The 25,360-nt window shown below is 40.9% G+C and overlaps 1 protein-coding gene across 5 annotated transcripts in view; it reads left to right on the top strand.

The window, feature by feature from the left end:
* ARMH4 (armadillo like helical domain containing 4) overlaps positions 1-25,360 on the top strand; it is a 150,496-nt gene that overhangs the window by 9,928 nt on the left and 115,208 nt on the right. For 3 of the 5 annotated variants that reach the window (XM_034642039.1, XM_034642036.1, XM_034642040.1), the window contains exon 1: positions 25,121-25,235. The exons of 1 other annotated variant lie outside the window; for it this stretch is intronic. The gene's annotated coding sequence lies outside the window, so the exon portion shown is untranslated. Of the gene's footprint in view, positions 1-25,120; positions 25,236-25,360 lie in introns of those variants that run through there. One more of the 5 variants, XM_034642037.1, reaches the window with a different exon arrangement.

Genomic DNA, 25,360 nt, shown 5'->3' with positions numbered 1-25,360 from the left:
TTTGCTGCTTGACCAAAATCACTCTTGCCTGACACATCAGTAATTTCTTTGGTTGCTAAATCCATTGGATACATCTCAGTTTTAACCTAATCTCAGTTTTGGACCTCTCTGTACATTTTCAAACTGTTTGATTCCTCTCACCTTGAAACTTTGCTTTCCCTTAGCCTCTACAATAATACCCTGTTTTAGTTTATAGTAGTTTATGAATATGTCTCTGGAGTATTCTACTATTCTATCTATCCCTTAATATATATTATCCATCGTTTTGTTCTGGGCTCACTTCTCTTCTCACTTCTCATCTCCTAGAGTTATCTCATCCTCTTCTGTGGCTTCATTTACCATCCCACCCACTCTCTAACACCCACCCACCCACTCTCTAACAATCTGCATCTCCAGCTCAGATCTATTCCCTGAGTTTAAAACCTCCATTATCCAACCACCTGCTTATCAATTCTTTGTAGGGTCTCAAAACTGTCTTAAATTCAACATGTCCCAATCTTAGCTACTTACAATCCATTGAAAAGTGGCCCTATGGCCTACATTTCTTATCATTCTGAAAGACCTCCCTCCGGGAGCCCAAACCAGAAACGTAAATGGTCATTCTCAGCGCCTCCCTCCCTTTTACTTCCCATATTGAACGAGTCATGAGGTTCTGTGATTTATTTCCTTGTATATCTCAGGTCTGTTACCTCCTCTCCATCCTTGCTACTATATTTGGTCAGCCCTTCATCATCCTCCTCTTTTACTGTCTAATTTTGCTTGTATTATAACACAACATGGTAGCCACAGAAGGATTCTGTGGGTTCTGTGCCCTGTCACTTGGGACTTTATGATCAGTAAATCCCTAAGAGGGAAATTTAGTGAATTCCTTTTTTTTTTTTGGTTGAATTTTTTTAAAAAAGATTTTATTTTATTTATTTGGGACAGAGAGAGAGGGAGAGTGGGGGGAAAGGGGTAGAGGGAGAGGAAGAGAGAGAAGCAGATGCCCCACTAAGCAGGGAGCCCGATTTGGGGCTCGATCCCAGGACCCTGGGATCATGATCTGAGCTGAAGGCAGATGCTTAACTGACAGAGCCACCCAGGTGCCCCAGAATTTAGTGAATTCTATCTTCCCAGAGTTCAGGGCTCAGACAGATGCAGGACTTAGAGACAGCATCAAAGATAGCTTTAGCTAAGTTGCCCCAGTGTCAGTGCAGCTCGTAGCAGAAGTATAGCAGGTATCCACATCAGTCATCAGCAGCAGTGTCTTAGGCATAAGAACAGAGAGAGAATGTCAGTTCATTTAAGGACAAGAGTAAGATGTACCCTAATGAGACCCAGCACCCTATCACCTTGCAAAGAGAGTATCACCTGGCAAGAATGAGGTGCTTATTGATCTTGTTCTTCTGATAGTAGCCTCATCTCACAGAAATTGAGGTGGTTTGGTTAGAATGATGGCACCATGAAGGGCAGTTTGAATTTCTTGGGGCATTTGGACTACCACATCAACCCAGTGGCCACAAACAACTTCAGCCTGGGTCTTTGACTGCCCTGGGTCTCTTTCAGAATGGACAAGATCTTCGGGGCCTAGAGGGATTGCCCTAGAAAGAGTTAAAAAACATCTCAGACTCCCTGGTGGACAGGGAAAAGAGATCTCCTCCAGGGAAGTAACGTCCATGCCTTGAGCAGCTTGAATACCAGTACTACTCCTGTCTTAGGCATCCAAACGCCTGGTCATCACTGCCAAAGTCTTCTGTAAATTGCTCCAGCCCCCAGAGTCCTTCCCAGGGCCTCAGGGCCCAACCAAAGGCCCAGTGTCCTCATCTGCCATTTGGTGTGTTCTCTAAAAACCCAAATCACTCATCATTTCTTTCCTATATTATGGGAACTGCTTCTTCCCTAATTTTCCTGTCTTAAATATCGTCCTTCTTGTTTCTCACTTAGTTCTATTCCTTCACACTGCTGCCCACGAGATGTTTCTAAACCCCAACCTTAATCATATCTTCTTCCTGCTTAAAACCCATAACCATTAGGATGAATTCCAGATTAGTATGGCAGACAAAATCCCTCAGGACCTGATCCCTGCTCATATCTCCCTGGCTTTGTTTTCCCACCATTCCTGTCTTAGAACTATGCCAACCATGCTGAACTATGAGCAGTTCCCTAAATGTGCTGTGTGATTTCAGTTCGCTGCTATGATTTTGTACACTGCTCCCTCTCCCTATCTGGACTGCCTTCATCCTTCAGGATTTAGTTCAGACATTCCCTTTGCCAGGAAGTCTTCCCTGACCTTTCAGCTTATACTAGTACCCCTTCTCTGGGTTTCTTTAGTCTTCAGTACTAACCTTTTATTACATTGTCTTGTAGTTTTCCCTTTTTCTTGTTTATCTGCCTTTGGATTGCAAAACCTTTGGTTCTGAGGATGGTGTCTTAACTTTGTATTCCCAGAGCTGAACTTACAAAGTATTCACTAAGTGACTTTTAAAAAATGAATCAATGATGCATAGAATAATGAAGGAAGGATATAATGAATGAATAAAATAGAGCCTGTAATTTTTCCCCTTGATTTTGAACAGATCAGGAAGGCAAGGCAACTTACTTTCACAGGAGAGGCCCAGACTTGTTGCTCTAAATGACTACTGCGTAGTACATGAAATGTCTACGCAGAAGGAAATTACGTGAAGGTTTAACCTAGTAAACTCAAAGAGAGCAAATTCCCTTGATCCTTTATTTGTTCTGACCTTTAATGTGACTTTATTGTTTATAAAAACAATTAGCATCTAGTATCAGACTTCCCAGACATAAATACTTTGATTTGGAGATTATTACTTCCTCTTGCATATGAGAAAAGGAAATCAGTAAGAAAACAAACAAGAAGTGGGTCATTTCAGGGATGCTTGACTGGCTTAGTTGGTGGAGCATATAACTCTTGATCTCCAGGGTCATAAGTTTGAGCCCCATGTTGGACGTAGAGATTATTTAAAGATAAATTAATCAATTAATTTAAAAAAAGAAGTGGATTATTTCAATGGGTATCATGTTGATGAATTCACCTTTCTTTCTTTCTTTCTTTCTTTCTTTCTTTCTTTCTTTCTTTCTTTCTTCTTTCTTTCTTTCTTTCTTTCTTTCTTTCTTTCTTTCTTTCTTTCTAAATGCTACCCACTTCTTCCTGGCTGCAGTCTTTTGCATTTACCCATCAATGGACACCACTGTGCAAATATATCATTAAGCATATCATCCTGGGGTGGTACTTCTTTCCAATTATATCAGTTAATTATGATTCAGTGTTTGTTTCTAGTTTGATAAACAGGACATGAAAAAATGTGAAACTGAAGTTGGCAGATGTTTTGCTTTTGACATAAAAAACAATCCCCCCCAAGTATAATTTAATTTTTCTGGAAAACTTCCAACATGTTTTGTAGTTTTAAACAATATTCAAGCATTTTAAGTACATAGGATAAAAACACTTCTTATCAAGTTTTTTTTCTTGGTGAAATATTCATATTGTATAGAAGTATATCATTTAAAATGTGCCCTCTTCCCATACACACACACACACACACACACGTTATTTTACACAAATGTGATCATTGGCCCTAAAAGTTTTTTTTCACTTAATATACTCTTGATGTCTAAGTAGGCCTGTATATATACTCTCACCTCTCTTTACTAGCTATAGTTTTAACAGTTTTCCATGGATGTATTTTTTTTTTTTTTGGAAGAGTCCTTTTGGTGACCTTTAGGTTATTTTTAGTTTTCCACTATTATCCAAAGCTACGGTGAACATCCTCAAAAAAATATATATAATCTTGGGTACTTGAGCAAGTGTACCTATAAAACAATTCTTAGAAGTGGAATTGCTAGGTCAAAGAATATAAATATATGTATATATCCTTTATATATTTTTAATGCAGCTCCCAAATTTGTACTGATTTACATTCCCACCAATAGTAAATGAGAATACCCATTTCTTCACTTCCTCAAGCACAGGGTATATCATCTATCTTTCTATTCTTTGCTCATTTGATAGATGGAAAAGGTATTGCATTATTATTTTAATGTAACTTTCTATAACTATAAGTGGGGTTAAGTACCTTTTCATGTGGCTATTTTAGATTGCCTACTTATGTTCTTTATCCATTATTCCATAGACTTGATTGCCTTCTCATTAGTGGCAACACCAGAATTCCTGTATAGGAAAAGCTTGAGATAAGCAACTTTGTTGGAAGGTTAAAGCTAAGGACCTTGCCTAGAAATTGTGATTGCACAGTACTTCACCTAAGGTTGCGAAAAGTCAATTGTCCTTATCTAAGAGTCCAAGTAATGGAAAGTACCTCCCCATCTCCCAGTCCCTGCTTGATTTCATCACTGCTTTTATTTATTTATTTTTTTTTAAAGATTTTATTTATTTATTTGACAGAGATAGAGACAGCCAGCGAGAGAGGGAACACAAGCAGGGGGAGTGGGAGAGGAAGAAGCAGGCTCATAGCAGAGGAGCCTGATGTGGGGCTCAATCCCATAACGCTGGATCACGCCCTGAGCCGAAGGCAGACGCTTAACAGCTGTGCCACCCAGGCACCCCCATCACTGCTTTTATTTTTATAAGAGCTCTTTATTTATTAAATAAATAAGTCTTTTACGTTATGTTTGTTGGGAATATTTTTCCTGGTTCTTCTTTCAACTCTATTTAGAGTAATATTTATCCTTTAGAATTTAAATTTTTATAAGAAATATTTTATCATTTATTTATGGCATCTGAAATAACTGTCATATTTAGAAAATACTTCCAAGATGCAAGACTATAAAAAAAGTTTACCCATTTTTTTCTGGTACATTTATGGTGTCATATATTTATGTTTAAATTTCTGATCTACCTGGGATATATTTTTGGCAAGAAAGAATACAGAGATCCAGCTTTAAAAAAGTAATTAGCTGTTTGTCTCATATAGTTATGATTTTTAAAAATGTTACTTCTAAAACTCAGTCAAGATGTAGCTAGAGGAAAATAAACACACGGGCTTCCTTTTGTTGTCACTTCTCAGAATTTGTTCCTATTGCTTTGCAATATTTCAGTGAAGACACTCTTTTCTCAGTGTTTATTCTGGTTCAAAATACATCTTAATGTAAATTAAATGCTGTTAGAATAAAGTGATCTCAGGAGAGAACAAAATATAAATGGCTAGATAAATACATACAATTAATTCAACATAAAGTTGACTTTATTGTCATCAATACAAGACAATTCTTTGAGAGTAATTTCTACTATTTTTTGTTTGCCACTCAGCAAACTTGCCCCAGAGAATATATTATCTAACTGTTAAGGTAATATCCTATATTTAGGTGATTTCTTATTGCTCTCTGTTTAAAAATTTAAAAGAGTGTTTATTAAAGCATACTATTCTTAAAGGCAGAGAATATGTTTTATTCAACATCACACTGATAGAGAATAAGTAATTTTTTAATAAATAGGTGCAAGCAATAAAAGGTATACTAATGATCATTAAAATTTGAGATTAAGACTTTTTAAAAAGGGAAGTAGATTTCATCCTGTGATTGGGGATTTTCTTCTATAGGTTTTTTCCTTCTTATATTAAAGAAGAAAAAGAAACCTAAGTCATATTCTTGTCCAGAGTTTATATACTGAGCATATTTTAATCCCAAATATAACAGGAGTCAAAAGATAATACTGTATTTGGATACAAAAGAACTCAACTGGAAGAATATTCTCATTTTTAGAAGGATCACAAGTAAAATAGATTAGCCAAGCCAGCCCCTCCTCTGCTAAGTCTTGGGAGTTAACAACCCAGGACATAAACAGATAAGGCCCTGCTTCTGTAGCTCTGTCCTCGAGGGAGAGAGCCTGTGACAAGGGTGTGTTAGAGTAAGAGGAATGAGTTGGAAGACAACAGTATAAAACAGAATAAAAGATCTGAGCCCTGGTCACCTGAAGCTTCTGAGTGTGGCATTAGATAGTCCCTCACAGAACGAGGTCCTACAATTTTACCCAACTCCTCTGGCCCCCTCCCAAACTGGAAAGATGGGGCAAATCCATGACTTGGTTTAGGATGCTTTATTCACACCACTTGCATTTTAAGTCACATCCAACCCTGGGGAAAGCATGACCTGGTGATCTTCTATTCTGGGACTTGGGGCAAGAAATTGGTTGAAGAATGTCATTTTTTATATTTCCTTTTTCATCCCCAAAACGATAAATGGAACTTCTTTTTTCTCTTTTTTTAAGTGCATGAATTCAATAAGTGCTTAATTTAGTTTGATCATGCTGGTGGGCTTGGGAAACTACAACAGGGTGTAATTTTTTGGTATGTCAGCCTACAGAAGTCATTCTGAACAAAAACAACCTCAGTTTCAGCAAAATGTAGGCAGTAATTAAGGTGAAGATGGGAGATTTTTTCTTAAATGATCAAGAGAGTTTCTGTGATTTTTCTTACCATTGCAGCACTGGACTGGAGAACAATGTGAGATTTTCAAGCTCTCAGTTCCTGGAAAGAAAAAAAAAAGTTTCTCAAGGACATAAAAAAGAAATCATTCTCATTTAGTGCCAAAAATTATTTATATATTGACATGTATTTGTTGATTGTTATGTACATATGTAAAATATGTATTTTTCTTAATTTAAAAAATGTCTTTTCTTACCACTCCCTGTTATCATACAATAAAAAGTTGTTCTTCTGTTGGTAATTATCGCCCCCCAGGTTTTTTTCTTTTTAATGTATTTTGTGTTTGTATTTTTAATTACAAAATTAATGCATGCTTGCCTTTCTTTCTTTTTTCTTTTTTAAAGGTTTTATTTATTTATTTGAGAGAGAGAGAGAACGCACATGAGTGGGGGGATTGGGGCAGAGGGAGAGGAAGAAGCAGACTTCCCATTGAGCAGGGAGCCCAATGTGGGGCTCAAACCCAGGACCCTGAGATTATGACCTGAGCAAAGGCAGATGCTTAACCAACTGAGCCACCCAGCGTGCCAATACATGCTTTCAATAAAATATTCAAACAATACAGAAATGCACAAAGCAAAATTTTAAATCCTTCTTTTTTCCACCTATTCTATTCCTTAGAAGTAGTCACTGATAAGTAGTGGGGTATCCTTTCAGATATTTTTCTGTGTGTAAAAATTTTTTTCAGAACCCAGTTTGTATTGTAGAGAAGCAACAACATTACTTTCTGGGGGGATAGTTTTTATTTTGAATTCCAAATTTGTAAGAAAGTTGCAAAAATAGTACAAAAGCTTTTCTTCACTCAGATTCTCCAATTATTAGCCTTTTACCACTTTTATTATTTTCTTTATGATTTTCTCTCTGTGTGTATACATGCTTATTATTTTTTCTGAGCCATTTGGAAGTTGCACTCATGCTCCCTGTCCTCTAAATACTTCAATGTGTATTTTCTAAGGACATACTCTTTCACAACCATAGTGCAAGTATCAAAATCAGGAAATTAACATTGGTAAAATATACTATTATCCACTCCATAGCCTTTTTTAAAAAAAGATTTTATTTATTTATTTGAGAGAGAGAGAGAGAAGCAGACCCCTCCCCCCCCAGCAGGGAGCCAGATGTGGGACTCGAATCCAGGACCTGGAGATCATGACCTGAGCCGAAGGCAGACACTCAACCGACTGAGCCACCCAGGCGCCCCCACTCCATGGCCTTTATTCTATTTCACCCATTGTCCCACGAGTATTACTTTTTAAATGCATCATATTTTTCAAAAGGAATATATCAACAGATATGCGCCTTAAAATGTTTCTATAATTGTTCAAATGAATGAACTGGTTGACTAACTAGAGATGATTAAGGCACTTCTACCTTATCTCCACACTTCCCCCACCACAAGCACACACATGCCGTTCTCCTTCCCCTTTCTGACTGGAGAAATCCCATTCTATCGTCATTATCGTCAAAGCCCCCTATTTGACATTTTTACAAACCCAACCACCATTATGTGCCCTTAGTTTTGCTTCATTTGTGCGCCCTTAGCCTTTCTGCACAAGGCTGTTTTGTAGCATTTCCCATTATACCATCATTGTTCAGATTTCTACCTGGTAGTTAACTGTTTAAAGCTCATGGAAATCAGGGGCCCATCCAGCACCTAGTCTAGAACTCAGAACAGAAAGCATCTTCAACGAATGCTGTTTTAATTCTGTGTCATCTATAAGTCTTTTCTTCTCCTGGGTGGGTGCCAACAAAATGAATAGAATACTAATTGCCTTCTTGTAAATTGCATTCCTTTTTATTTGATCTAAAATGTGTCATATTGAAGAAAGGGAAAAAAAATGTTATAACATAAGCACCTACCTGAACTGAAAACTGCAATACATTGCTGACAGAAAGAGCACCTAGATAAATGCAAAGACATTCTGTATTCATGTAACGAAAGAATTAAGATGGCAATGCTACCCAAGCTAACTACAGATTCAACACAATCTCACCCACAGTTCAACAGTGCTGTTTTGTTTTGTTTTGTTTTGCTTTGTTTTATTTTGTTTTGTTTTTTTTTTTTTTGCAGAAATAGAAAAGATAGTCCTCAAATCCCTATAGAATTGCAAGGGGCCCTGAATAGCCAAAACAATTCTGAAAAAGAACAAAGTTGGAGTATTCCTGATTTCAAAACTTATTACAAAGTTACAATAATTAAAACAGTGTTATATTGGCATAAGGATAGACATATAGACCAATGCAATAGAAATGATTGGTTGGAAATAAATCCATTCATGGGGGGGTGCCTGGGTGGCTCAGTTAAACATCTGTCTTCAGCTCGGGTCATGATCTCTGGGTCCTAGGATCGTATCCCACTCTCCTCTCAGCAGCGAGTCTCCTTCTTCTTCTCCCTCTGTATTCTGTCTCGCTTTTGCTCTCTCTCAAATAAATAAAAATCTTAAAAAAAAAACAAACCCATTCATGTATGGCCAATTAATTTTTTTAAATTGTAGTAAAATACACATAAAATGTATCATGTTAGCCATTTTTAAGTGTACAGTTCAGTAACATTACATCATCCACATTGTGCAACCATCACCACCCATCTTCAGAACTCTTTTTGTCTTGCAAATTTGAAACTCTGTACCCATTAAACAGTAATATGCCAATTGATTTTTGACAAAGGTGCCACATCTGTTCAATGGGGAAAGAATAGACTCTTGAACAAATGGTTCTGGGACAAGTGGATTTCTACATAGGAAAGAATGAGGTTAGGTCATCCTACCTCACACCATATAAAAAAATTAACTCAACATGGATCATAAAACCTAAATATAAATATAAAGGCAAACCCCAAAAAACTGTTAGAAGACTACATTGACGTAAATCTTCATAACCTTAGATTTGGCAATAGATTCGTAATATGACACCAAAAGCACAAGCAACAACAAAAAAATCAGATAAATTGGACTTCATCAAAATTAAAAACTTTCATGCATCAAAAGACATTATCAAGAAAAAGAAAAGACAACCTACAGAATGTGAGAAAATATTTGCAAATCACCTATCTCATGCCAGTTTAATATCCAGAAGATATACAGAACTCCTAAAACTGAACAAAATGGTGAACAACCTAAGTTAAAATTGGACAAAGGGGGCTCCTGGCTGGCTCAGTCAGTGGGGCGTGCGACTCTTGATCTCAGGGTTGTGAGTTCAAGCCCCATGTTGGGTGTAGAGATTTCTTTAAAAAATAAAAAATCTTGAAAAATAAATAAAATTGGGCAAATGAATTAAATAGACTTTTCTCCAAAGAAGGTTTACATATGGCCAGTGAGCACGTGAAAAGTTGTCAACAGCATCGGTCATTAAGGAAATGCAAATCAAACCTACAATGACATGCCACTCCATACCAACTACAGTGGTTATCATTTTAAAAACTGGAAAATAAAAAGTATTATTGAGGATTTGGGAAAATCGGAACCATCATGCATTGCTAGTGGGAATATAAAATGTTGCAGCCTCTGTGAAAAACAGTTTGGGAATTCCTTGAAAAGTTAAACACAGAATTATCATATGACCCAGAAATTCCACTCTTAGGTATGTACTCAAAAGAATTGAAAAGTGTGACTCAGACAAATACTTAAATGCCAATGTTTATTGCAGCATTATTCAGTATAGCCCAAAGGTGGAAATTACCCATGTGTCTATCAAGAGATGAATGGGTAAACAAAATGTGATATATACATACAATGGAAATTTATTCAGCCATAAAAAGAAATTAAGTTCTGATACATGCTGCAACATGGATGAAGCTTGAAAACATGCTCAGTGAAGGAAACCAGTCACAAAAGGACAAACACTGTATGATTCCTCTTACATGAAATATCTAGAATAGGCAGAAAGTACCTTAGAGGTTCCTGGGACAGGGGGGAGGGGAGAATGAAGAGTTGCTGCTTGTAATGGTTATAGAGTTTCCGTTAGGAGTGATAAAAAAGAAAAAAACAGTGGTGGTGATGGTCACACAACAGTTAACACCATTGATTTTTATACTTAAAATGGTTAAAATGGCATAGTTTATGTTATATATATTTTATCACAGCAAGAAAGAAACTATTTGAACCCACCTCGGTCTGAGCCCCATATGGTTATTAGAGGCTAGTGACTTTCTAGAGAGAGTGAGGGGGAGAGACATAAATACATAAATTCAGAACCAAGATGAGGAAGAATGTCTTTATAAAGTTTGGAATCTAAACCTCTGGGTTTTCAATTTTAGTTTGCACCGGGTTTACCAGAACTCGATGCTTTGTTCTTACCCATAGTCTCATTCCTTAAGTGTGAGGTGGGCTGGAACACTGATATTATTAATAAGCCCCCACGAGATGTATGAGGCAAAAACTGCAAAGAATTTCGCTCCTGCTACTGCCTGGAGAGGCCCTGACTGCAAGATTCCATCAGATCTTTGCCCTTTTAATGCCAAGGTTAGATTTCTGCTCTCAGTCTCTCCCAGCTCACAGTGAGGGCTCTGGACTTCTGGGACCAATCAGAGGGTCAGTGTTCTACTGACTCAGCACCAGGTCACAGTGACTCAGCACCAGGTCTCAGCCATTCCTCTGGATCTGATCTTGTCACCCAGCTCCAACCTTGCTCCCATTTTCTATCCCAGTTTTGATAATTGGGTCTTTGTTTTGTCACCAAACCCCTGTCCTTTTCTCACTAGTTTTGTCAGGGGAGACTGTCCCTGAATCTTGGTCTCCCCGTAAAGGTTTTCCTGTCTTGGCTCAGTTTTGTTTTGTTTTGTTTTTTAAATTATTGAAAGCACTCACTTTCAGCTCTTTGTGAGCCCCAGTCCATTCCCCAACCCCTCCCTGTTCCCAATTCTTCCAAGATGCATGCTTCCCATTTAAATTCCCTTTCTTTTCCACTTGATCTCCAGGGCTTTGGTGCCATCTTTAAGGTCCCCACTTCTGACTCCATTTATCTTTCCATGAATATTCCATCCTGCAGGTCTGTCCCAGCAAGCTGCAGTACCACTGTGGAGGCATGTCTGCAAATGCACTGGCCCCCAGCCCCCGCCTTCTTCTCCAGGTCTTGACTTCTCATGAGTCCCTGATCCTGGGCCCTGCCCAGATGCCTGTTGGAATACCTCATTCCCTCCACTGCTTCCTGCTGCCCACTGGGGAGAAGGGAAAGGGAACAGTTATGGGCCTCTTCAATGATTTAGGTGCTGCCCTAGCAACTTGGTAGATGGCATTTAATGCAATAGATCATTTAAACTTCTTTGGGGGCGGGGATTAGAGTATATATGGCCCCGAGAGGTAAGGTAACTTGCCCAAGGTGAATGCAGCTGGCAGATGGCAAGACTAGGAAGTGAACCTCACTGGCTTTATCATGCCGGTCTGGACCACCGTGGGTGGGGCTGGGGTACAGGTGGGAGTAGACGCGGCGGCAGGTTTCAGGTCTCCACTGCTCCCTTTCTCAGCTCAGCCTTCCATGCCAGGCAGTGTTGGAGGGCACCAGCCACCTCTCCTGGTTTGTTGAATATTTGCAGTATGTTCCAGTGCCGGCATGAAGGATTTTTCCTATGCTCTCTATGGTCTTGTTTATTACTAATTCCCTCTGCGGATGAAAAAAATAAAAATATGCCTTTTAGGTGGTATATTCATAGTAACTAGACTCCTAAAAACACTGAAGCACCTAAAAAATGCTGGGGAGTATACAGTGATAACCTACAATCTATAACTATTGACCAGCACATTTTTTTAAATACCTTCAGGAAATTACACCTGTTTTGATCTCATTGTCAACAGAAGCCCACTTCTCACCTGCTTGATATATGTATAGAGCAAGAAAGTAACCCCAAAATTGAATTCCTCAGTTGTCTTATTAAGGGGGTACACCCCCAAAGGTGTACCCCGAAGGTAACTAGCTCATTGCCAAAATGCCCAAAGCATAGCTGACCTTTTTGAAATTTTCTGTAGGGAAAGGAGCCTCTCTAGAATTCTGATGATCCTTTTAACTATACAAATTTTTCCTGGATTGCTTTATGGAAAGGGCAAATGTAATTTCCATTCCAGCAGAATTTAAAGACCTATATGTGACTATTTAAGGAGGCAAATTTCAGTTCCAAATGTAATTTAGTCAATTTCTATTATTAAAACTGAAATCATTCTAGATACCTAAGCACTATGCCTGGGAATAATTTTTTAATTCTTCCTTTGATCTCCCAAGTCCAGGCAGTTACCATATTCAGCTGCCCCTTCTCTTTCTCCAACCACTTGCTCAGAATCCTTCCCTCTTGCCTGGTAAGCAAGGCTGACTCCCCTGGCTTGGCATTCACAGCAGCTACAGTCTGGTCTCCACTCACTTCTCCAGCCTTATTTCCCATGACTCTTCTTTACAAATTACGGTGTCAGAACATTCATGTTCTCACTCTTATGCCTAGTTCGTTCCATTCCCCCAACCTGAATGCCCCAACCCTGTAGCTCTGAGTCCTAAGTGTCCTGTGGTGCTAGGTCAAGTCACACTTTGTGGAAAATTTCCCCATCATGTTAGCACACAGTTCTTTCTGCTTTCTCTCTTTCTCTTTCATCACATAAATCACATAATACTCTACTTAGCACAGTGATCCTGAAACCTAGTAAGTGTTCAGTGGCGTGGACAAGAGGAAGGGCTCTGGAACCAGACTAGCTGAGCTGGTATCCCAGCCCTGCTGCTTGCTTGCTGTGTGCCCTTTGATAACTTACTTAACCTCTCTGAACTTCAATTTCCTCATCTGTGAGATAAGGGTAATAACTTTACCTCATAGGATTGCTATATATAAAGTTATTTATCCTTTTATGAAGATATTCTATCTTTTTTACCTAATGTTTGCTTTCCGAAGGTAAGTATTGGCTACTTATGCCATTCACCCCAGCTACCTCAGAGTGTTCTGGTTCAGGTACAAAGGTACGCTATGGAGGAATACCTGAGTGAGGAAAGCACCATCTTGCAAATGTAAGTTGTAGGATAGCGCAGGTGGCAAAAAGCCTAGGAGGAGAGAAAACAATGCTTGGCTCTGGAATAAAGGTGGGAAATGGGGGGCGGGGGGGGAGTGTCGGCATTACTTCTGGAGGAAAGAAATTTCTGGATCCTTAGGGAGGGGAGACGAGAGGATTTTGGCCAGTGGATTGGAGGCTCAGTTCATTTCCTTTGGAAAAGAAGTGCCTTCGGCCACCTGGAGGAGCGCTCTGATTCTAGAGTGCTGGAGAAGCTAGTGCAGCACTCAGAGACTAGGAAGTAGGGCTGACCGGCTGCTCTGCGCCCAGTTGGCTTGAGGCTCAAGGGAGCAAAGGAGAGGAGACTACCGTTTTCCTTCCGGAATGCCCAGTCCTGCTCACCTGTCTTGGAAAGGAGACAAAATTTCCATCTGGTAATGCACACTGTGCATTTGACTGGTGTGTTCCTTGGGCTGAATCACTTAGGCTGCTGTACCATGCAGCATGGTGATGGTGTTAGTGGTGCTAGCGGTGTGTGTGTGAGTGATTGGATTGATGCAGGGTTATTTGTGACAAGCTGTGTGTTTGTGGAAGGCATTCAGGCTGGGGAATGGTACAAGCGGGGCGGAATGCAGGTGGGGGGTCCATACTGGGGTAGGCGAATGGCTTAGGCTACCGAATAGCTCCAGGTGGGAAGATGCGTCCTGGGGAGATTTAGTCGGAGGGAGACACTGAGTGATACGAACCGGGAAGGTACAGGCTGGGTGAGGTTGTGTTAGTTTTCTAGTGCTGTGTAACAAATTATCACAAATTTAGTGGCTTAAGACAACACTCGTTCATTACTCTCAGTTCTGTAGGTCAGAAGTCCAGGCTCAGAGTGGCTGAGTTCTCCACACAGGCTCTCAGAAAGCTAAAATCTGGGGCGCCTGGTTGGCACAGCGGTTAAGCGTTTGCCTTCGGCTGAGGGCATGATCCCGGCGTTATGGGATCGAGCCCCACATCAGTCTCCTCTGCTATGAGCCTGCTTCTTCCTCTCCCACTCCCCCTGCTTGTGTTCCCTCTCTCGCTGGCTATCTCTATCTCTGTCAAATAAATAAATAAATACAATCTTAAAAAAAAAAAAAAAAGCTAAAATCAAGATGTCGGCTGGGCCTTGTTCCATTTTGGAGCTCATATTCTCTTTCAAGCTCCCATAATTGTTGGGAGAATTCATTTCTTTGTGTTTCTAGAACTGGGACCCCCATTTTCTTTCTTTCTTTCTTTTTTTTTTTTAAGATTTTTATTTATTTGACAGAGAGAGCACGAGCAGGGGGAGCAGCGGGCAGAGGGAGGGGGGAAGCAAGCTCCCCACCGAGCAGGGAGCCCAACGTGGGGATCCCCGTTTTCTTGCTGGCTATTGACAGGGGCCACTCTCAGCAACCAGAGGGCACCCTAGTCCCTTGCCACATGGCCCCCTTCATCTGTCCTGTCACGCTTCACATTGCTGACTTCCCTGTCTTAAGTTCTTGACCCAAATTTAAAGGGCTCATGTGATTAGATCAGGCCCACCCGATTTTAACATCAACTGATTTGGGGTCTTAATTACATTTGCAAAATCACTTTATAGGAGCACCCAGGTTAGAGTTTGATTGAGTATCTGGGAGAAGGTATGTGCCTCTCAGGGGCCAAGAATCTTTGAGGCTGTCTTAGAATTCTTCCTTTCACAGAGGGATGTAGGCTGGAGGGATATATGCAGGAAGATAGAGTCTGGTGGGGAGAGATGCAAGCGAGGGTGCATTCAGGCAGAGAGGGATTCAGGCTGGGGTGACGACAGCTGGGGAGTGGTATGGGTTGGGGGGGATATGTCGGGGGTATGTAGGTTGGGGAGGACACAGCCTGGAAAGTGACCGAGGCAGAATGGGATGCAGGAGGCAGGTTGAGCGCCAGTGCAGGGACTGAGCACCTGAGACATGGCTATTCTGAATGTGAGTGCTACGACATGGGTGTGCCCAGGTGTCACGGGGGCCTGAAAAAGGGCACTCGGCCCAGCCTAGGCCGTCAGGAAAGTTTCCTTGAGGTGATGCTCAAGGTGAGTTCTGATGATGAGTAAGTATCCTTAGCCAGCCAAAGAAAGGTGAGACAAGTGTTCGAGTCAGATAGAAGAACGTGAGCCCAGGCACAGAGGCTTCAATGTAGCTTATGATGCTTAGCTCTAAAGCCAAATCTTTGATGGAGTCATTAAATATGTTCTTTGATGAAGCCATTAAATATCCTTTGAAATCGGATAATGTCACTGAAGACATCCCTGTGCAGAAGGGGGAGAGCCCTGGACTACAAATTCAGAGGTGTGGGTTCCCGCGTGGACTTTGCAATCTCTTGCAGTTTCAGTGTCTCATTTGATGAATAAGGAAATTGGGGCAGAGATACACCTCCATAGCTATAAAGTGTTTCGAGATGCCTAAATAAGATAAATATATTCAATGTCTGTAATAGGCCAGACACTATTACAGTTTGAACCTACTTTCAGCTAAGTAAGTGATGTCATTGGTTCTAGGTAAGTGAGTTTTCATAAAATGCTAAATCAGTTAAATAATAGCATAATGTCAGCAAATTAAAAAATGTTTTCTGCCTACATAAGAACGTTTCTGTTTGCGGGAAAAAAATTGGTGTTAATGGGAAGTCCCTGGTGGACATTATCCAAATTACTTAAACTTGAGAGCCTTCTTGATTAAATTTCTTTGGTGAGATTCTAAGAAAATTCTACAGAATTATGCCAAAACTACCACTCTAGAATCTAGCCCCAGAAAATTATTCTTTCCAACACAAACTTGAAATTTAAATAGGGGGATATCAATAGGTTTGCTTCTGCTCTCAGAAAGTTCCTCAAGGAGGGAAAAATCCATTAGCCATCAACTCAGGAAATACCTGCTTTTATACCTGAAAATCAATACCTCATCAACTGAGTCTGCACTGTGTTTCAGATAATAGTATTTATTGACCGTGTAATGGCTGTTAAGGACGCTGTGCTAAGTATTTTCCGTATTATCTCATTTAATCCTCCCAACCAGCCTACGATATCAAAACTATCACTGTCTTGTTGGGAAGCTGAAGCATGCTCCCAAGTGCTTAGATTCTTCTTTTTTTTTTTTTTTTAAAGATTTTTTTTATTTATTTGACAGAGATAGAGACAGCCAGTGAGAGAGGGAACACAAGCAGGGGGAGTGGGAGAGGAAGAAGCAGGCTCATAGCGGAGGATCCTGATGTGGGGCTCGATCCCATAACGCCGGGACCACGCCCCAAGCCGAAGGCAGACGCTTAACCGCTGTGCCACCCAGGAGCCCCCCAAGCGCTTAGATTCTAAACACTTGTTTGCTCTCTTATCCTAGAGGGGTGAAGAATCTTTCGGCCACCTATGCAGTAAGTTCTCTTTCCTTCTGCAAGGCACAGGCTCAGAGGGACAAAGTCTACTATTAGGGAGAGCCAATTTGTGAAAAAGTACCACCTGTGACTCTTTGGCCTGAAATGGGCTTTTTTGGGGAGAAGGTCTATCTCATATTCCCTCCCTAAATATGTCACTGTTCTCCTTCAACCAGGGATGCTATTAAAAATACTTAGAATGGGGGCACCTGGCTGCTCGGTCAGTAGGGCATGCGACTCTTGGTCTCAGGGTTGTGCGTTGGAGCCCCACATTGGGTGTAGAGATTACTGAAAAATAAAATCTTAAAAAATCATACTTAGAATGGCGTGAGCACTACACTAGCTAATCACAAGAGACCTCCGACTGTGCCAGACATTAGCGGGCCCCCCTTTCCTTGGGATGATGGGGAGCTGGTGAGGGAATTGAGGCTGGGAAGAATAAGAGGGGATTGGGAGGACTTGGAGTAAGAGCTTGAGGTAATGGATTTACACCAACTGATATGGAAATGCTTCCTTATTTTAACAACCAGTGTGTATGAAGTAAAGCTCCACCCTGACCCAACCCCACTGAGTTTTCCAGAAGGAAGGGCTCTTCTCAGACGTATCATCCCCAGTTCTCAAAGTTTCTACCTTCAAGGCCATTCCTGAAGAAGGCTGGAAGAGGGAAAGAAGGAATTTGAGTCTCCTCTCCATCCCTTAACTCAAGTGCTTTGTCCCTCATTTCTCCAGTCAAAAGTCCACCTCTGGGCCTGGAGGTCGAAGTGGAGAAAGAGGAAGAGGGCGGAGGTAACCATATTTGTCTCTGGTTCTTTCCCTGTGATAGCAAAAATGTTTCTAGCCTCTAATATTTTTATGTCTTCCATATCTTTATCATCTGCTTACGATGCCCTTCATGTCTGCCACATTTCCTGTGAAATCCCTCTCCAGGGGGAGAGGGAGAAGAGGTGAAGCTTATTGCTTATATTTGTGCCTTGGGCAAAAGAATGGGCCTATAAAAGTGCTCATGAATAATAATGTATTGCACCACGTGGGACTGGGTTATAGTCCTCAAGGCTGCCTCAAACACAGCAACACGCTGGAATTCAAGACTCTGAAATCAGAAAGGATTGGGCCAAAGTGCTCAGTCTTGCATCTTTGAAACAGGGAACAATGTACATGATGGAGAAGACATTAGATTTCAAAAGCGGCAGTATAGAATCTGGGAAGCAAGAAGTATGAGGAAAGAAAGCCAGAGAAATAGAATTTACAGGAGAGTTGGAGTCTGACAGGGGAAAAAAAGTTTTGTGTTTTTGATGAACCCAGCAGAATCTGATCTGAGTGAAAAATGCTCATCGACGTAAGATGACTGCTGAGAACAATGTCATAAAATGAACATCAGCTGGCCATGGTAAGTGCCTTAAAATGGCTTTTACAAAGAGAGAGATGGAAAGAAAACAAAACATACCACTATGCCTGAAAGCCACTTATAGAAAGCTCCTCAGAGCAAAAAAGAGAAAAGAAAGAACATTATGTGATCATCCCATTTATCTTTACTGGGAACTTTTTGGAGACAAAGTCATTTCTTCTTTTGTGGCAATGCCTCACACTTTGGACCAGTCCAAAACTAAATCATTTTCTCCGTATGAGACATATTTTCAATCATTCTGATTCTGAAGGAAGTTTTTTCGCCTTTGGCTATTTCTGTAAACAAGTTACGGAGGAATTGCTTTGAACTGATTCTGCAAAATGCATCTTTTATGTCTACTTTATATTGTAGGTCTTGACAAAGAATAAATAAAACAAAACACGTTGCTCACGCTATTTCAGAGATCTGAGCCCGGATGGAATAGGAGTACTGGATTCAGCTTGAAGCAGTTTTTTCTTCTTTTTTAAAATCTCACATGCAGGGTATTTCTTGCTCACGAGCAACTCCTTCTTAAATAAATGTGAACTTTACCAATTACAAAGATTGCAGACTTATGGTTAGAAGGGGACTTGAAATATCAGTTGGCTCAGTTCTCTGGCTTCAGAAAGTACATTTGTATACATAGGTTAACCCCTTCTCAAGGATGTAAAAAATAATGAAATCCTGAGTCTCAAGGCCATTTACATTGGACTGTATCTTTCCAACTTGTATGAGATTAATATACAAATTCTGAAGCTCATCAAACTTCCTTTTTATGTTAGTAGTATTCAGTTTCTGCCTCATAGTTGTGAAATGGTGAACATTACTGTGTTTATTTTGGTAATAAGCTTATGGCCATAATTAAATAGTCAACAGATACTTTCTTTTTTTTTTTTTAAAGATTTCATTTATTTATTTGACAGAGATAGACAGCCAGCGAGAGAGGGAACACAAGCAGGGGGAGTGGGAGAGGAAGAAGCAGGCTCATAGCGGAGGAGCCTGATGTGGCTCGATCCCAGAACGCCGGGATCACGCCCTGAGCCAAAGGCAGACGCTTAACTGCTGTGCCACCCAGGCGCCCCAACAGATACTTTCTTGAACAGCTGTTATGTCAAGGCACTGCCGTAGTCGTTGTGGGAGATGTGAGACTATATTAAACGCACTGTCTGAATTCAGAGAACTTATAGTTTTGGGGGAGAGGAAGATGGTTACATAACACATGTACTAACTATATTAAGATGCAGATTTTCCACATAGGCTGTATCAGATAGTTCCTCTCTGTAGTAGTATAATGAAAAAAGATGATAAAAAATGAGTACTACGTTTAGACCATTGAAGAAGCAGATGAGAAAATTTTATATCATGTATTATTGGTAATATTTCTGGGTATATCACCTTTGCCTCTCGACTAAATTCAAGGTGTGTGAAGAGAATTGAGTTCAACTGTGTATCTCCACGTATACCACATACTTTGCACAAAACAAAAACACTTGTGATTGATTAGCCATGGAGATAAAGCCAATACCCCAATAAATGCATAGCTCATATTAAATGATTCACTGCTCATTGCTTCATGACTATGAAGCACACACTAATTCTGCTGTCCTCTAAGACAGTTGGCCAGAAGAATCAGCCAAAATGTACAGAGACAGGGAATTTAGCAGGGGTTGAGTACTACAGCAAAGGTCTTTTTTTATTTTTTGGGCAATGATGTCCAGGCCACATTTAAACTTTATTAAACCGTTGTTCGGATAGTCAGTATTAGTCTGGTTATGAGCTTCCAGGACATCTTCATCGGAATGGTGTTGACATTCCGTTGACATTATCCTGTTCTCTGCTTTTGCTCCCAGGTGCTGTAGATTGAATATACTCTCGTGTATTTTGAGTATGATGTTAATACCTGCATCGTATTTTTAGGAAGTAAAATAAGCAACATGCATTGGAAGGCAGATAATTAACAATAACGCAGTTAGCCGCAGTAAATATAATTGGTAGTTTCCCCAACTATTACAACTATTTCCATAATTTCCTTGTTGAGTGAGCTAACGGTGTTTCATCAGGAACCCCAGCCAGAATGAAGTGAATCCTTTTTAGAAACCTAGAACTAAAGAGAATATATAACCTCTTTCACTAATCTATTCCAGTCTTTAAGAACTTTCTCTGATTAAGAGCAGTTTTTTTTTTTTTAAAGATTTGATTTATTTGACAGAGACACAGCGAGAGAGGGGACACAAGCAGGGGGAGTGGGAGAGGGAGAAGCAAGCTTACCGCCTAGCAGGGAGCCCGATGCAAGGCTCGGATACGGGGCTCCATCCCAGGACCCTGGGATCATGACCCCAGCCAAAGGCAGACGCTTCACGACTGAGCCACCCAGGCGTCCCCAAGAGTCTTTCTTGAGCCTGAGCTTTGTCCTGCCTGGTAAAACCTTCTCTTTAATACTATCCTTAGTAGAGGCAGGGAAGAGTAAACAATCTTTCTTTGCAGCTTAGGCTGTAGATAATGTATACCATTAAGTCAGTAATAAGTATCTCATGCCCATTATTTAAGATAAGGAATCTATTAAAATCATCGGTTTATTCACCATTAGGCATATGAAAAAAGAGACAAGGAGTGAAAGGCAATTCATAGCTTTTCTAGAGTTATAAATGTCATTTTGAATGCAGTTATTCACAATGACTGATTCATTTAGGATTAAAGGGTATATTAGACCTTTGATGTTTGAATCTCTTAAAAAGAATTTTTACAGGGCACTTGGGTAGCTTAGCCCACATCGGGGTCCTTGGTCAGTGGGGGAGCCTGCTCCTCTCTCTCCCTCTGCCTGCTGCTCCCCTGCTTATGCTCTCTCTCTGTCAAATAATAAATAAAATCTTTTTTTTAAAGAATTTTTACAGTCTTACAAGGACATTACTTATGGCTGGAAAAAAATGGAATGAGATTTCTTTCTTGTAAATGTCTTCATCCTTGACTTTATCTAAAAAGTTTCTGTTTCAATTGCCTGTACTGTTAGAAATTTTGTTTTTGTACCCACATTAGTAGTCCTTTCCTCTCTTACTGTGCTTTTTCAAGGCAACAGACAAAATTCCATTTGTTAGAATTGAATCAGAAAGTTCAGGGCCTGAAGAAATCTAACACTTAATAAGAGAATATAGAAAATATCGGATTTTATTTTATTTATCATTATTTTGGAAAATAACAGATTTTAAAAAGAAGGGAATGTAAAGCACATAAAATTCTGCTTCTATAATGACAAGGCTTCTTGGGGAGAATAGAGAAACAAGAGGATTCATTTGGGTGTTTGCATAATAAGAGTTAAAGATAGATAAATATAGTGGGCTATTAACAGTTAAAAGCAACTACAGTGTCTATAAACTTGCTGTTCCAAAGCTTTCTTTAAGGAAAACCATTTTCTTATCGGATTTATTCTACTTACCCATCTTTCCAATAAAGGGCATACTAAAGCCATAATTTAGCATGAAGTAAAAATCTAAGCTCATTAACACCGAAGTAGGTCATGTTGAGTATTCTGAGGATTTCAGCTGCAATGAAAAGCTCTATCAGAATGAATAAAGCAGATCCTACCATCATTACCATTATTTACCTCATCATCACCATAACCATCAAATATTTATTGAATACCCAGAGTGAGTGGAGTATTCTTAGCAAGACTATTTCACACCGAAGTCTACTCCTGGGAATTTCAAGTTAAAAAATTAAAAGCAACTGGGAAGTCTCCAACACAATTAGGGTTAGAGAGTAACTGGGCAGAGAACATTGGGAGATGCTGACAAGCTTGTGCTTATAAACTTTTAGGAAGGTCAGAAAGGAAAGACTATCTTTTGCGGTGAAGACTTAAATATGCAATTGGCAAATGACTTCTACTCTATCTAGCAGCTCCTGTCCTCCTTCCATGGCCAGACCTCTTTGCTGGGTGCCCTGGGAATCTACAAGGACAACACATCCAAGAAAGGAGTTTTAGAGAGTTCAGAAATAAAGGGAGGGAAAACCACAGGGAAAGACAGCAACAGTTGTGAAGAGATTTCCAGGTAAACTCAGCCTTCCAGGAAGATTTTTCCTCAGATGCTACTTTCATTTCATTTTGTTCTATTGCCTCAAGTGCTTGTTGCTGGTGTAATTTCAAATGAAAATAAAACAAAGCAAATAAAACTAAAAACATCCTCAGGAAACAGTAGTGCAGTCTGGGGAAGTCCTGCCAGCTGGTTTTCAAGGGCCCTTATGTGAACCTTTAAGTGGTACTTATCTTGGTGACGTCAGCCCCACTCAGGGTCTCCTGGCTTTTGCAAGACCAAAAACCCAATTTTTGTGGGCATGGAAAGTAGATTTGTTATAAACAGACACACATTATCCAGCTCACATATATTTATTTCAGCAGTGTCTTAAGGGCATTATACATGGGAAATCAAGCAGTCAGATAGTTACTTGGTACATAGGAATCACGGTAAAGAGAATTAGTGGTATATTGTGAAGCATTTCTACCCAATTTACTGATAGCCTTACCAAGGACACCATAATGCTCAAGTCTGCATTGCCAAGACCCTCCTTTCTGGATGGTATTTGAATGGACATTGTCCACTCCTGGCTCTCGGGGTTGGTTATCTAGTTATTTGTTACATGGGACCAATTTCTTTCTGACACAAAGGCTTTTACCAACTAGGATGAAGTAATTATCGAATACTGCAAAGTTTATCAGGTAAAATACAGGATGCTCAGTGAAACCTGAATTTCAGATAAATAATATTTTTAGCATAAATATGTCCCAAATACTGCATGGACATTCTCCATTTTTACTTACTAAATTTGGGAACCCCAAAACTTCATTCCTGGATTTATTGATTTGAATTTTAGATACAACTGTCTCTGATTTATGATTTGTGTGTGTGCTGGGGTGGAAGAGTGGGTCTTTTTTTTTTTAAAAAGATTTTATTTTTATTTATTCGACAGAGATAGAGACAGCCAGCAAGAGAGGGAACACAAGCAGGGGGAGTGGGAGAGGAAGAAGCAGGCTTCCAGCGGAGGAGCCTGATGTGGGGCTCGATCCCATAACGCCGGGATCACGCCCTGAGCCGAAGGCAGACGCTTAACCACTGTGCCACCAGGCGCCCCAAGAGTGGGTCTTATTATCACTGCCATGTACCAATAGCAGCTGTTGAGATAAGTTGCACGAATCAGAGTTGTTTAAAGCAATACCATTTGGGAAAGGATAAAGGATTAGTATAAATGAGTTCCAATAAGATCATTTTTACTGTATAGCTGAATGACTGTATTGAGGAAAAGGAAAATAAGAATTCTACTATGGGAGAAGGGTAACTTTTGAGAATGGAAAACTTTGAGTGTAAGGCAGATCTAGGGAGTGGAGCTTTGTCATTGGGACTTCGAGTATTGTGGGTTTCAAAGGACAACACTAGGATGTTAGAAAGGGATGCAGAGTGGGAGGCAGGTAGATTCCAAAGAAACTTCGGATATCTCAAATATGTATATAAGACTGGCCTTAGATGCCTTGGGAGCTGGAATCCCTTTCTCCTGTTGTCTTCTCCTATTCTGTTTGGTCCTCTGGTTCAACCTGATTGGTCAGGTTGTTATTTATTAGTACTACTATTTACATGCATTTGGGTCAAGTAGACCCAATTTTGTGGTCTAGCTGGGAATCTTACCATACTACATAACATTGTTTTTATGAGATATGGTGTAAATTTCAAACACCTGACATAAAAATAAAATGTTGAAACACAGCTTGGTCAGGTTGAGTATGGCTTATCCACCTGGTGGGTATTGAATTTGGGTAGAAGGCCTGGTCACAGTATGATGTATTATATTGTATTACATTGAATATACATAAAAAACAGATCTTATGTATTCAAATCAATTCAATCACATTCCATTCAACAACTATTTGTTGACAACCTTTCTGGAAATACAAAGATAATCTCTTCTAAAGAGAGGTGGAATGGGTAAGCTAACAGTGGGTATTTGAGATTGTGTTAGGTGTGTGGGGTCAAAGGTAAACAAGACCTTGCTCTGTCTTGAAGATGTTTACAAATTACTATGAAACGGGTCTAAGACAGCTATTATAAAGAAGGGAATGAGTAAGTACAAGAGATAACGTATGTGAAAAGTGCTTTGCAAATGTCTGGTTCTGTGGGGGTTGTTCTAGAAAGGGCCTTTGGATTCCTGACATCTCTTTTTACCTATAATGAGAGTCAATAGAAAAAGTAAACTGAAGCACTGACGAACTCAAGGATGGAGGCCATGAATTCCTGGTGACCACACTAGTTGTAAGATCTTGGGCAACTTACACAGCCTTCAGCCTCAGCTTCGTTCCCTGTTAAATGGGGATTACCATGATTTCTTTCAGGGTTATTGAGTAGATTGAGCCAGCGCTGAATAAAGCACGTAGCATTGCTCCTGGAAGGAGTAAGGGCTCAATAAACCATACTTAGTAGTTAGCACTTATTTTTAACTTCTCTGAAAAGGGAATACTTTGTTTAGGGCTACTTTACACCATCCTACTTAGGGGCACGCCTAAACCGAACCGTTTCCACAAGGAATCTCCTGCAGCTTCCCACGTGCGTCCTTTGCCTTAATCAAAGACCAGAGAAATTCGGGCTCTTCCAGCGAAAACAGTGCCCCGGCCGTAGGCACCGAGGGAGTGCTGCCGCAGAAGCCCAGGCTTCGAAGACGGGCAGCTGGGCAGGGGGTCTCCGGCGAGGCTCCAGGAGCCGGGATCGGAGTGGGACGCCCCCCCCCCCCCCCCCCNCGCCCACCCCGTCTCGCCCCCGGCGCCGGAGCGGAGGCCGGGAAGTGGGCGCCGAGGGGCGTGAGGCGACGGCACCGGGTGTCAGTGCCAGCGGAGGCGGGGCGGGCACATCTTCCCGCCGCCCAATCCCGAGCTCTCGTCGTGGCCTCATGAATAAGCAACAAAGCGAAGCGTCCTCCTCCTGGCGTCCCAGACGGCTGGGGGAGCCGCCGCCGCCGCTGGGGCTGCGCCGGGGATGCCCAGCTCGGGCGCCGCCGCTCTCCTCCGCGCGCTGCTCGGCTGAAGGCGCACAGGTGAGCACGGGCCCGGCTGCTGCCCCTCGGGCGGCCGCGCCTGCAGACGGGGCTCGGGGCAGAGACGGTGCCGGAGCCCCGGGCGGCGAGGGGTTGCCCCTGGAGCGCCGCGATCCGGGGAGCGC

This window comes from Ailuropoda melanoleuca, chromosome 14 (assembly GCF_002007445.2).
Source record: "Ailuropoda melanoleuca isolate Jingjing chromosome 14, ASM200744v2, whole genome shotgun sequence".
Taxonomy (NCBI): Eukaryota; Metazoa; Chordata; class Mammalia; order Carnivora; family Ursidae; genus Ailuropoda; species Ailuropoda melanoleuca.
The sequence above is the reverse complement of the archived record's forward strand: the minus strand, read 5'-3'. Positions and strand labels throughout refer to the sequence as shown.